Source organism: Ambystoma mexicanum, chromosome 8 (genome assembly GCF_040938575.1).
Source record: "Ambystoma mexicanum isolate Mex_15411 chromosome 8, UKY_AmexF1_1, whole genome shotgun sequence".
Lineage (NCBI taxonomy): Eukaryota > Metazoa > Chordata > Amphibia > Caudata > Ambystomatidae > Ambystoma > Ambystoma mexicanum.
In genome coordinates, this window is record NC_090929.1 from 358536136 (window position 1) to 358547691 (window position 11556).

The 11556-nt window shown below is 47.5% G+C and overlaps 1 protein-coding gene across 1 annotated transcript in view; it reads right to left on the reverse strand.

The window, feature by feature from the left end:
- The window catches only part of RNF183 (ring finger protein 183), a 256991-nt gene extending 248145 nt beyond the window's left edge, over positions 1-8846 (reverse strand). The window contains exon 1 of the mRNA XM_069609819.1: positions 8344-8846. The gene's annotated coding sequence lies outside the window, so the exon portion shown is untranslated. The remainder of the gene's footprint in view (positions 1-8343) is intronic.
- Positions 8847-11556: the final 2710 nt, after the last annotated feature.

The window sequence follows — 11556 nt, forward strand, 5'->3', positions numbered from 1 at the left end:
CAACATTGGCCCTACTTCAATAAATCAGCACACAGCATAGTAACCAAGGCCATTTAAGGTGAAAACAGGTCGCTATCAGGAGAATCCACAAACATACCAGAGCCTCCACCACCCCTACCCACACCCATTCTCGAAGTATTGTGTCACTACCAATCTACCCACAACCTTTTCACAACATTGGCTCTACTTCAACAAATCGGCACACAGCATAGTAAACAAGCACATTAAAGGGGCACTTCTACCATATCCTCTTCCATATTGACAGTATGTAAACCCAGCACCCAGTGCCCATACTGCACACACCTGCCAGCTCACCTCTGTTGCTCTATGGCGTCTGAAATAAACTCCACAACCATTCTGTACAGGTCACCACCCTCTACCAGATACACATTGAAAATTGCTTTAGCAGCGTGGGTTTCCTCAAGTCCTAGGCTGTTCAATGAATGGCCTACGGCCTTCGGCCATGCACCCAATAGTGTAACCCTTCCACAGACCCAACGCATCTTCCTACACTCATGCATCCCACCATGTGCTCAACTACCGCATTCCATCCGCATAGCACAGCCACCTGCGCTCCCATCCAAGCTATGTGATGTGCACTTCATTACCCTTCTAAAATTGCTGTACCACCACTCACCACGGAAAGAGTTTGCCGCAAACAGGTTGCGGCACAACCTAAAAACGTTACCATCGTGTAAAACTGTCCTCACCTGCAAAAAGAAACATGCATGCATGGCAGCTCACTTCTGCTGCTCTATTGCACCCAATGGCCTAGGACTTCAACACACACAGTGCAACATAATGGCACCATGCATTTCCCCATATCACCAACTACCCCAATCCACATACACTCCACTACCACCAGCACTCCTAACCAACGTACTACATTGTATCCATTCACAAAATAATGGTCCCTAGAAATGTGCTACACACCCATTATTTACAGGTCCCCACCCTCTAAGTGCTGCAGAATCCAAAACGCATTACTGCCGTACGTGTTCTAAAGTCCTAGCCTCTTGAGTGCATGGCCTACGGCCTTCGGCCATGCACCCAACAGTCTAGGCCTTGAACACTGTCACTGCTACATAATGTCACCAACCATTTCACCATGTCATCAACTTCGACTATCCACATACACAGCACTCTACCAGCAATCCTACCGAACCTGCGCACCGCCATTTAAGTATGCATCCACAAGTTACACCAGTTACCATAATGTACAAAGAAAACACTCTCTCTTTCATTCATATACTATGGCCGTCCCCACTTCCATTCCCAAACTATTGTGTCACTGCCAAACTACCCACAATCTGGTCGCAACACTGCCCTACTGCAACCAATGTGCACACATCGCACTATACAAACACCACCCTGTACCGGATGCACACCCACCCTTGCGTTACTGCGGTGGGTATGCTAAAGCCCAGTGCTCTTCAGTGCATTCCCTACAGTCTACAGCGTTCGCCCACGCACCCAATAGTGTAATCCTTCCACAGACCCAATGCATCTTCCTACACCCATGCATGCCTCCATGTGCTCAACTCGCACATTACATCCGCATAGCACAGCCACCCACGCTCCCATCCAACCTATGTCATGTGCGCTTCATTACCCTTCTAAAATTGCTGTACCACCACTCACCATGGAAAGAGTTCGCTGCAAACAGGTCGCGGCAGAACCTATCGGGCCATTACGACACCTGCCTCCAATCACCAGACAAAGTACTCGCCTCTCTAGCTACCTGCGATTAGATGCAGTATGTGCGAAAACTGCAGGCACTCCTCCGTCTTCTTCCACCTACTTACATATGTCACATGCACCACTTCTCACTCCCCCACCCCTTCCCTCCCTTCTTGCTGCCAACACATGCCGTACGGTACATTTTCCAGACCCTTCTGCCGCTGCACTGTCCTCCGATACACCATGGCGGCGGTTCCCAAAAACGTTGACGCACACCACGCTTCCCTCTAGCCAACCACCGGGCCCATTCAATGTTCGCGACATCACGCCGTACCGAAGGCCAATGACACTTCAGTCTGCGGAGCAAACAGGGAAATGGGTCAGCGGAGCGGACCCAAATATCACTAATTTTTTGGGACGTACATTTCAGTAATTTGCAACAAAAGTACTGGTCAGATTTCCACCAAGCACACAAAAGCACGCTTTCTGACACAAGCCCCGCTCCTGCCGCAAATTTGGTGAAAATCCGTCCAGCCGTTCGCACTGTAGCCGTGCGCAAGGTTTTCCCCCATTCAGTCTATGGGAAAAAAAAAATGTTGGGATCCCCCTATAACTTTGCCCCCCCCGCCCAGGAATCCTCGCCCAACTTGGCAAAAAAATTCAAAGCCACCCATATACTTTTTTTGCTACGTTTTGTGAAGATTCCTCCAGGGGGAGCAAAGTTATAAGCCGCCGAAAAAGTGCTCTCCCTATGAGTTTAGCAACTTAACCATAACTACACGGCCGCTACCGCGGGCTGTGTAATACAACTTTGCAAAAAAAGTATATGGCCCACTCTGAATTTTTGGTGAGGTTTGGTTGAGGGTTGGGCAAAGTTATAGGGGCGTCCCAAACTTTCTTTTTTTTCCATATTTTTTTCCATAGACATAATGGGCCTGATTCATGGAAGTGTTTTATAATGGTGCGATCCCATGGGAAAACGTTCCATGAATCAGGCCCAATGGCTTTTGTTCATTTGGTGTGAATCCATCCAGTAGTTTTTATTTAAACGACCGAAATGTAAGGCAAAACAATTAGTGATATCTATGTCTGCTCTGCAGACACACTTCCCTATTCGCTCCGCGGACAGGACATTGATTGGCTAATCGGCTTGCATCATCTCTGCGGACACGCAACGTGTTCTCTGATTGGCTGAGAGGAGGCGTGAGGTGCGTCAAATAGTTTCAGTGCGCCCCCCATATTGGATGCGCGGACATGAGCTGTACGTGAGCATAAATCCAATTTTGGGGAGTCTGTTGATGTGGATAAGTTCTTGGAGAGGGTGGGGGAGTAAGAGATGGGTCAAATGATGTATTTGGTTAGGTGGGAGAAGGCCGTGATGTATTTGTGGTGTCCACGGACAAAATGAACACTAGGTGCGCTACTGACTATTTTAGTTTACTATGATGTTGGTTTTGGGTCGTTAGAAGAGCATTGGTTGAAGAGGGTATGTATTGAAGAGTGTCTACGTTGGTTGTAATAATTGTTTAGAATATTAATGGAAGTGGGTAGGTTTTGAGGTGATGTATTATGTTTTTGGGTTGTGGTCATTTGGTAGGTGTTTCTTTCTATGAGTGTGTTATGCTGTGGTGGTTATGGCCAGGGTCTAGAGTCTTGGGTACATGGCCGAAGTGCTGTAGGCCTTCGGTCATGCACCCAAGACTCTAGGCCCTGGCTACAACCACCTCAGCATAACACACCTATGTTACCAAAGATTTTGACTGTGGGATGTGGGCTGATTAGGGGATATGTTTTTAAAAATGTGTGTACTGATTGGTAGTAGTGTAATAGTGTTTATAGGATAGTGAGATGATGTGTCTTAGTTTGTTTGTTGGAATGTGTTCAGAATGTTGATATTGAAGACTCTAGGCATTTTGGGTTGTATTTATTGGTGAGGTGTTCGTTAGCATGGCTGTGTGATGTGGTGGTGGTGAGTTTAATTATTATATACTTAGGGCCTCATTACGACCCTGGTGGAATGGGTCAACGCTGCCGCTAATGGTGGCGGACCCATTAAACCCATTCCGCCTCATTACGAAGTTCCCTCGCGGGACCCGATGTGGACGTCTGGTTTTACCAGACGCCCTTACCGGGTCCCGCGAGGGGACCTGGGAGCTAACAACGGGCCGGTCGTAATCGACCCGTTGTTAGCTCCCTGCACCCATTCCCATTGGGCCCTATGGGGGCTCAATTGGGAATGGGGAAGGTCCGGGCCCGGGTTCCCTATAGGGGGAATTACCGGGCCCTCCAAACTCGGAAAGGCCCGGTAATTCTCCATTCAGGGAACCCGGACCCGGTTTTGGTGGCAGCCATGCCCTTTTTAAGGGCATGGCTACCGCCAAAGCCGTAATGAGTCCCTTAGTGTTTCTTTTGGTGAGGCTGTATCAAGAATTTTCAACAGGCCATGTAGTCAAGATTGTAGTGTTTGGAAACAAGCGCTGCATCATAAGGTACGCATGGAAGCAAACATTTTGGATTGTCTAGCTTTTTGGTGCTGCACTGCCCCTGGGCAGGGCAAAGAGTGATATGATTGTTATATTTCTCCTCTGTGAAAGATAGTGAGCGAAAGAATCTAGGTAAGGGTCTTGCACCCAGGATTAATGTGTGGCAGAGAGACTCCCATGATCCCCCTTGTATTTTGCATATTTACGTAACTTTGGGTCCTAACCTAAGTTACTAGGGGAATCGAGACATTACTATTACGTACTTACTATGGGCCTCATTACGAGGAGGGCGGTAAGGGGTTAACGGTGCCGGTAAACAGGCCAGTTGTTAGCATGCTCCCCATTCCCATTGAGCCCTAGGGGGGCTGAAATGGGAATGGGGATGGTCCGGGTTCCCTGAATGGGGAAATACTGGGCCCTCCAAAGTTGGAATGGGCCGGTATTTCCCCATTCAGGGACCACAGACCCGGACCCAAGTTTGGAGGCAGTCATGCCCTTGTTAAGGGCATGACTGCCTCCAAACTCATAATGAGGCCCTATGTGTCTGTATTTGTAAGGTGGCAAGACCCCCACACCGTTCACTTGGCTAGTGTCACAAAGTGGGATAGTGCAAACATCCGTGTGCACATTATAGGACATTCTCGCACAAGCACATTTTCTCAGGGTGCGAGATTTGCTCCCTGCGAAAAATGTTCACATGATTTTGCTTGTGAAGAGGAGATGGGATGAGGTGACAGGTGGTCTGGCCTGCTTGTGGAAGTCTCTGGAGAGTGTGAAGTTCTGCATAGGAACCGTGTGCACAGTATAGGACATTCCCGTACGAGCACATTTTCTCAGGGCGCAAGATTTGCTCCTTGCAAAAAATGTTCAAGTGATTTCGCTTGTGAAGAGGAGATGGACTGAGGTGACAGGTGGTCTGGCCTGCCTTTGGAAGTCTCTGGAGAGTGCAAATTTCTGCATAGGAACAAAGTAAATCTGTAGAAATGTCGCTCGAATTGGTGAATGGTAGGAAAAAAATCATATCTTTTTACAAAAATGTTTCTAATGCACTCCGGTCTGAAGGGCTATTGGCTGCCATTGTGAGTGAAGGTCAGCGGCATTGAATTTTTGTTTCCGAGCTGAGGAAATCCATGCATCGTACACAGTGTAAGGTTCAATTGTTTTTTGACCTTGAACCAAAGCTAACATTTGAAAAGGAATGTATGAAGGCAGGGATGTAACACTGTCCAGTATGATAAGGTTCACCATTCCAAAACTTGACAAAGGAACATGTATTTTCACTTTATAAAAATGTGTTGCCCTGAACTGGGTGTCAGCTTTACGTCGACAGAATGGAAATGCCAAAAATTATGTAAGTTGCACTTTTGACGATTTTATAGACCAACTACTCAATTTATCATTCGCCGACCGTTATTGCTGCCTTACATTGTACTCGGTTGTTTTTTGTGTCATATTGAATTGACACGCAAATACAGCATGTGTGTGTAGTGGCCTTTTCCCCCACGTTCCACAAACGCGTACTTGAACGCTAATATTTAATTAAAATTCCATCTATGTGTTCTTCTTTCCATTACCAGGCTCCCTGATTGTAGCGTTAGCGTCCGTATTCCATTTCGAATTTAACATACTCCAAAGCACTAAGCTCTGAAGCAAATTGTACACTACTTTCCGCGTTGTTTTCTCTGTGTTCCCATTGTTTTGACGTCTGTGTTCATCATTGGTTTTAACACTGGGCCGAATTAATGGGTAAAATGATCAACTGTACTAAAGATCGACTACTGAGACACATTTCTGTTCTCATTTTGTAAACAGCTACATCCGGCATTTCTGCGATTGTCATCGATTCCAGTTACCAACTGACAGGTTTTTCCAACCGCCAGCTGCAGATACACTGAATGGCTGCATAACAGTGACTCTTTTTTGGGACGATCGCCACGCACTGATATGCCCTTACTCGGTACAAGTGATAAGGAGCAACCTGACATCGTTTACGGTGGCCTAGCGCCAAGCTGATGCCAAAGACTTGCGCTTCACAGTGCATCCAATGTGCTTTTTATACCGAAAAGAAACACTGTGTGACTCACGATAAACATTTGTGGAAAGCAAACAAAGAACAAAATTATGCACTTGCTTGAATATGGCAATCACCTGTTGTTATCGGAGTGTTTATTGTGAAATAAAAGTACTTTAAAAATTGTACAGTTTTGATATTTCCTTTAAACGTATGATTTTATAATAAAAATTGGGACGCGCTGTGCTGTGAGATGATGTGTGTTTTGATATTCCGGGTTCTGCGTCAACTAAGGTTATGACGTAGTTGATGACTGGGTGCGTTTGGCTACGCTGCGCAGTAACATCCTGCAGATAGACAGAGAATATCACTAGGTTTGGTGATGTCAGCATCAGGAGCGGGGCATATGAATTAGTGCCGCCAGGGCAGTCCACCTTGGGCGATGCAGCAACGGATACGATTATCACAAGATGGCAGCGCCCTGCTGCCTGATTTCGCATGTGTAAAAAAGAGGAAAACTACGGCAAGGTGCATACGAAATGTTTGTACGCTCGATCAACATATGTTTAGAAACACATGCCCGACCCCTCGGGACAATATTATTTCTGAGCGCACTATTTGTTTAATAGATCCATTTTTTACTCCATTTGCTGCAGATGATTTTCTAAGGTCTCTGTTTCTGTATTATTTTTAATGTCTGTATGGTAAGTACACATAAAGTTATGGGTAATAATTGGTTATCATAGAGAAGTGTAGTGTCTACGATTAGTATCACTGTTTTCACTCATGTCTCGGTATGGTTAAAGTGTGCTACTAAAAACCAATAAAAATAAGTGAAAAAAACATTGTTAAAGGGATGTTATGGTTTCAAGTAAAACCGAAAATCCCCTGAAATTCGCCAGTTATGGTAAGCTAAGCAACCATAACTCGCGCCACCACCGTGCACTGCTAAGACTAACACCCAGAACATCAAAGATGACATCACAAATGGCAAAATGAGAGGGAGACAGAGTGATGGAGAGGGAGAGAGAGAGGACTCAATCAGTGCATGGTACTCCCGGTATAGCTAATGTTTAACTTTTGGGAGGGGGGGGAGTGAGAGAGAGGGAGAGGAGGGGGGAGAGAGAGAGAGAGAGAGAGAGAGAGAAGTTCTAGTACCTGCTAATTAAATGCATTGGTACCTCTGCTAAGATTTTACGCTACAGTCCTACTGTGAGTAAAGCAGATCTACCCAGAAGTGCCAGGACTGTTAATTAGCAGCAGCCACAAAGAGTAGTTGTTGCCAGGGGAGTTGCTAGGTCTGGAAAAGACCCGGGGCTACGCTGATGTCGGAACTGTTGGGACTGGAGGCTAGCTAGTCTTTTGGCTGTAGCTCCTGAGATTCTATCTGGGGCTACAACCAAAAGATCAGGGGCTATAGTCCCCTTAACCCCCCCCCCCCCCTAGCAACGCCCCTGGTTGGTGCTATTACATTAAACATAAGGCAGTCTGCCACATTAAAGGTAGAGCAGACCTCCTGAAAGGTGCTCTATCCATCAAATGAACAGCAGCCCTGCTGAGAAGTGCTAGTGCTGTCCCAATACAACTACAGCAGTGCTGCTGTGAAGTGCTAGTGCTGTCCCAATACAACTACAGCAGTGCTGCTGAGAACAATCATTGGAGTCAAAACGGAGAAGTAACGAAGTATTACAGGGAAATGCAGCACTTTACATAAAAAGTATAGCAGGGGAGGACCAGAACTGTTGCAATAAATCTATAACAGAGAACTGCGGGTTCGATCCCACGTACAACAAATATATGTTTCATTCCCAACGCGAGCCACTCAAGTTCATATCACAAAAGCCTTTTAATTGGGAGAAGAAAACACCCCACAGAGACTTCACCTTTCGAAACAGTATCCACGAGCAAACCAATATCTTGCTGGTAAGGCGATTGTACAAGGCTTCTAATTTTCAGGTTCATGTTGCTCGATGTTTTTAAAGAATGCACTGTATATTGATTTACCTTTGATGTTAACTTGATACATGAGGCAACGGTGGGTCTGCTGGACGTGATCAATGTGCAGTTAAAGGTTACACTATTAGTCTTTCAAGTCCTAAAATGTAGAATCTCTTGAATGATATGCTTACATTTGGAATATTTATAAAATGACAGGCAGGTAACACGCACCTTGAAGCTCACATCCATCGTTGTGTGGCTTTAACTCAGAGCCAGGGGCTACTAGCTGCTTGTGGCTCTTGGTCCCATCTTCCTCTGCGCGCATCCGTTGAAGGCCGTGTGGGGACTGCACGTTCGCAATAGAAAGTATAAAGGAGAAACTAGGACCGTCGGGCCAAACGAGCAGCGGGAGACAAATTACCTCCACACGGAAATCCGTCCCCGGCGTTGGCACTCCTCCTCTGTGCCTTCGTACTATGCCGTTTCGGCACTAGACTATTTTAGTACGATTATTCGATCCGTTTTGTTTTCTTTGGCTGTTCTCGCGGCCGAGATGCAACTTTGCCTAAAATGTCCGCCGACGCTTGGCATGGTGCCTGGCTGCCTCTGTAAGCGTGGCATCCCGATGAGAAGGGGAGGTCGCCTAGCCCTTTGTTTGCACAGAGGTGCTCCTACCTCTCTGGGTCTTTGCCCTGCTCGGAGACCTTCAGGTAGCCCGCTGCTGTTTCCATGGCACCCTGGGAGAGGGCTGCACCGACCTGCCTTAATTGCGTAAGGAAAGCTTCAGCAAACACGCGCGCACCTGGCACCTGTGGAGGATGGCAGGCCCAGCGCAGTCAGCAGGCTTACATGATACAGAAAAATGAAAACAAAAGCCCCATGGGTGCACTTGGGCACAAGCCAGAGTCGGGTGCGTGGGGGAAAGCCTGTGGGAAGAATGCTGCCTGTTCTCCGAAGTAAACACAGTGGCCCTCATTACGAGCATGGCGGTCTGGGAAGTACAGTACCGGTAAGCATGCCGGTACCGTACTTCCCAGACCGCCATACTACGGGCTCTGCTCGCGGGAGCCGTTTCACCCGCCAGGTTTTTTCTGGCGGGTGTAACGGCACCCGCGAGCAGAGCACGTCGGATGCACCGGCACATGCAGAGTTGTGCCGTGCATCCAACGTCCCCATCCACATTCAGCCTATGGGGCAGAATGGGAATGAGGAGGCCCTTCATTCCGGCACCTGAAAATGTGCAAGTACCGGGTCACTCGGCATGACCCGCTTCTTGCCCATTAACGGGTGCAGGAAAAAATGCAACTCCGGCGGCAAGGCTACCACCAGAGTTGTAATGAAGCCCATTGTTTTGTTGTTTTTTCTTTCCCTGTAATTGTGAGGGTACCTTTCCCATAATATATTATTTGGTCACGCACAGTCCACTGATGCCCTTTTCATGGCCTATTGGGACTGCAACGGATGGGTTGATGTTGATTGGTGTTTGAAGGTTAGTAGTGTTGGGGTGGTCAGGAAAGGTCCCGATGAGAAAAAGGGGGTCACATTGCACGTGCCATATGGGGGAGCGGCAAATTTGGTGTGATATTACAATTTTATACGTAGCTAGCATAGTTAATGAGAATGGGATATGTGTTACTTTAGTGTTACTCAGGGACATCATTTGGGGGACGCCAGGCATCTCCCTTACTACCCCTAAAAAAAGAAATGTTTTTTAAAATGTTTTTAAAAATTGAGACTTCCGGGCTGTGGCCAGCGCCATGTGGCTCTTTGTTTCTAGAGTGGCTGGATTTCTTGTTCAGGCCTCTTAAAAAAACAGGGTGTTCCACAAGTGTAACTCTTTGTAAAGTGACCCTAAATAAGAAAGAATAGGAATAACAAATAATTTGTATTTCTGGAATTCTATACAATAATTGCTAGATTCATGAAAGGTTTATTTCAGGCACACTTCAGGGGGTGAGTCACCGATTTAGTCTGTTCTTAAACACCTCAAATTCACAATGTAGACAACAACTTCCAAAAGGCATTTAGAGTAGAATAAGCATCCATTTCTGACTATGTATTTTGCTTTTCACAAGTTGCAGTTATATCATGCTTTTTTCTGCCGTTGTCTCTGTTAGGATGATCATTGCATCTCAGTGTCCTCGATGACTTGATAAAATCCTTGTGCCTAAAAGCTGGTGTAAAGTTTAGGAATGTTTGACCACAGCACATAAAGTGGCCTTGATTTCATTGCGCCACAAAGAATGCTTTGTTGTTATGTGTCTCTCTTTCCTACCTCCATGGCATGCTGTTCAGGATGTTTGTTTGCATGTCGAGGTAATGAGTGCCCAGAGTACGGGAAGGCCTGTGAGTGCGCTGCTTTCCAAGCGCTACTCTAAATTCTTTAATGCACAGTTATGAACACTCCCAAAGGTATGTATTTTGCCAACCTCGGAAGCCTGAAAAGTAATACTCCTACGTCCCGTCTCCTTTCCTCCATACTTATGGGACATCTCTCCGTCCTGTGGGACGGGACTGGAGCACTTTGTAAAAAGCATCCACATTTTTTCCAAAAATGTGTCCCTCCTCTCTTTCCTGCGTGGGGCCCGGCACGCGGCCATAACCCCGCCCACTTTGGCTCTGCCCCACGCATCGCCCATCAGTCCTTTTCTCCGCACGATCGGGGCCGGACGCACTTGCATCCTCTGAAGACTTTCTTCCCTGTTTTCCTCTCTGGCTCTCACTAGCGTTCGTTTACTAGTCTGTCTATGTCTTTTAAACTAGATTTTCCAGACTGTTCACCGTGTCACCGTCGCTTCGCGAGGGCGGATCCCCATCCTCTTTGTTTAGAGTGTTTGGGTCCGGAACACCGTTGGGACGCCTGTTTTTACTGTGACTCCCTTTCGGTCTGGGCACTTCAACGTCGGTTGGAGCGGTGGGAGGAGGTGTTCGGACAAACTCCACCTCCGCATTTTCAGGCGTTCATCGACGAGAAGAAAAAACGCCCGGCAAGTTCTTTACTTTTCAGAGCACCCCGGCTGGGGGATACCTTTCCGGGCTCCTCTCGGGCCGGGAGGGGCGTTGATCGCTCTGTTACCGGGGTTCGCCCTGAGGGGCCTGACGGGCCTAATAATTCTACCAGAGTTTTCTCCGAGGGTCTTCGTAAGGGGCCTGTGTTCACCGGAGTATGCTCCGAGGCCCCTCCTGTGGGGGCTGTTTGTAGACCCAGTTCTACTGAGTCGTGGGGTACCAGAGCTTGCTCTGAGGCCGCTCTTTCGGCTTCCCTCAAAGACAAAACCGGGGTGGCCCCGAGGTCTTGGCTGGGCTTGAGGTTACCGAATGGATGTTCGAGGCCCGTGCCGATAAGGCTTCTACCGGGCCGAGGTCCGAGGTCCCTCTTACAGAGGCTAAGGCTACCAACAGTTCTGAGGGGCCGGGCAAGGCCCTGTCGGTGAAAGCGGTTGC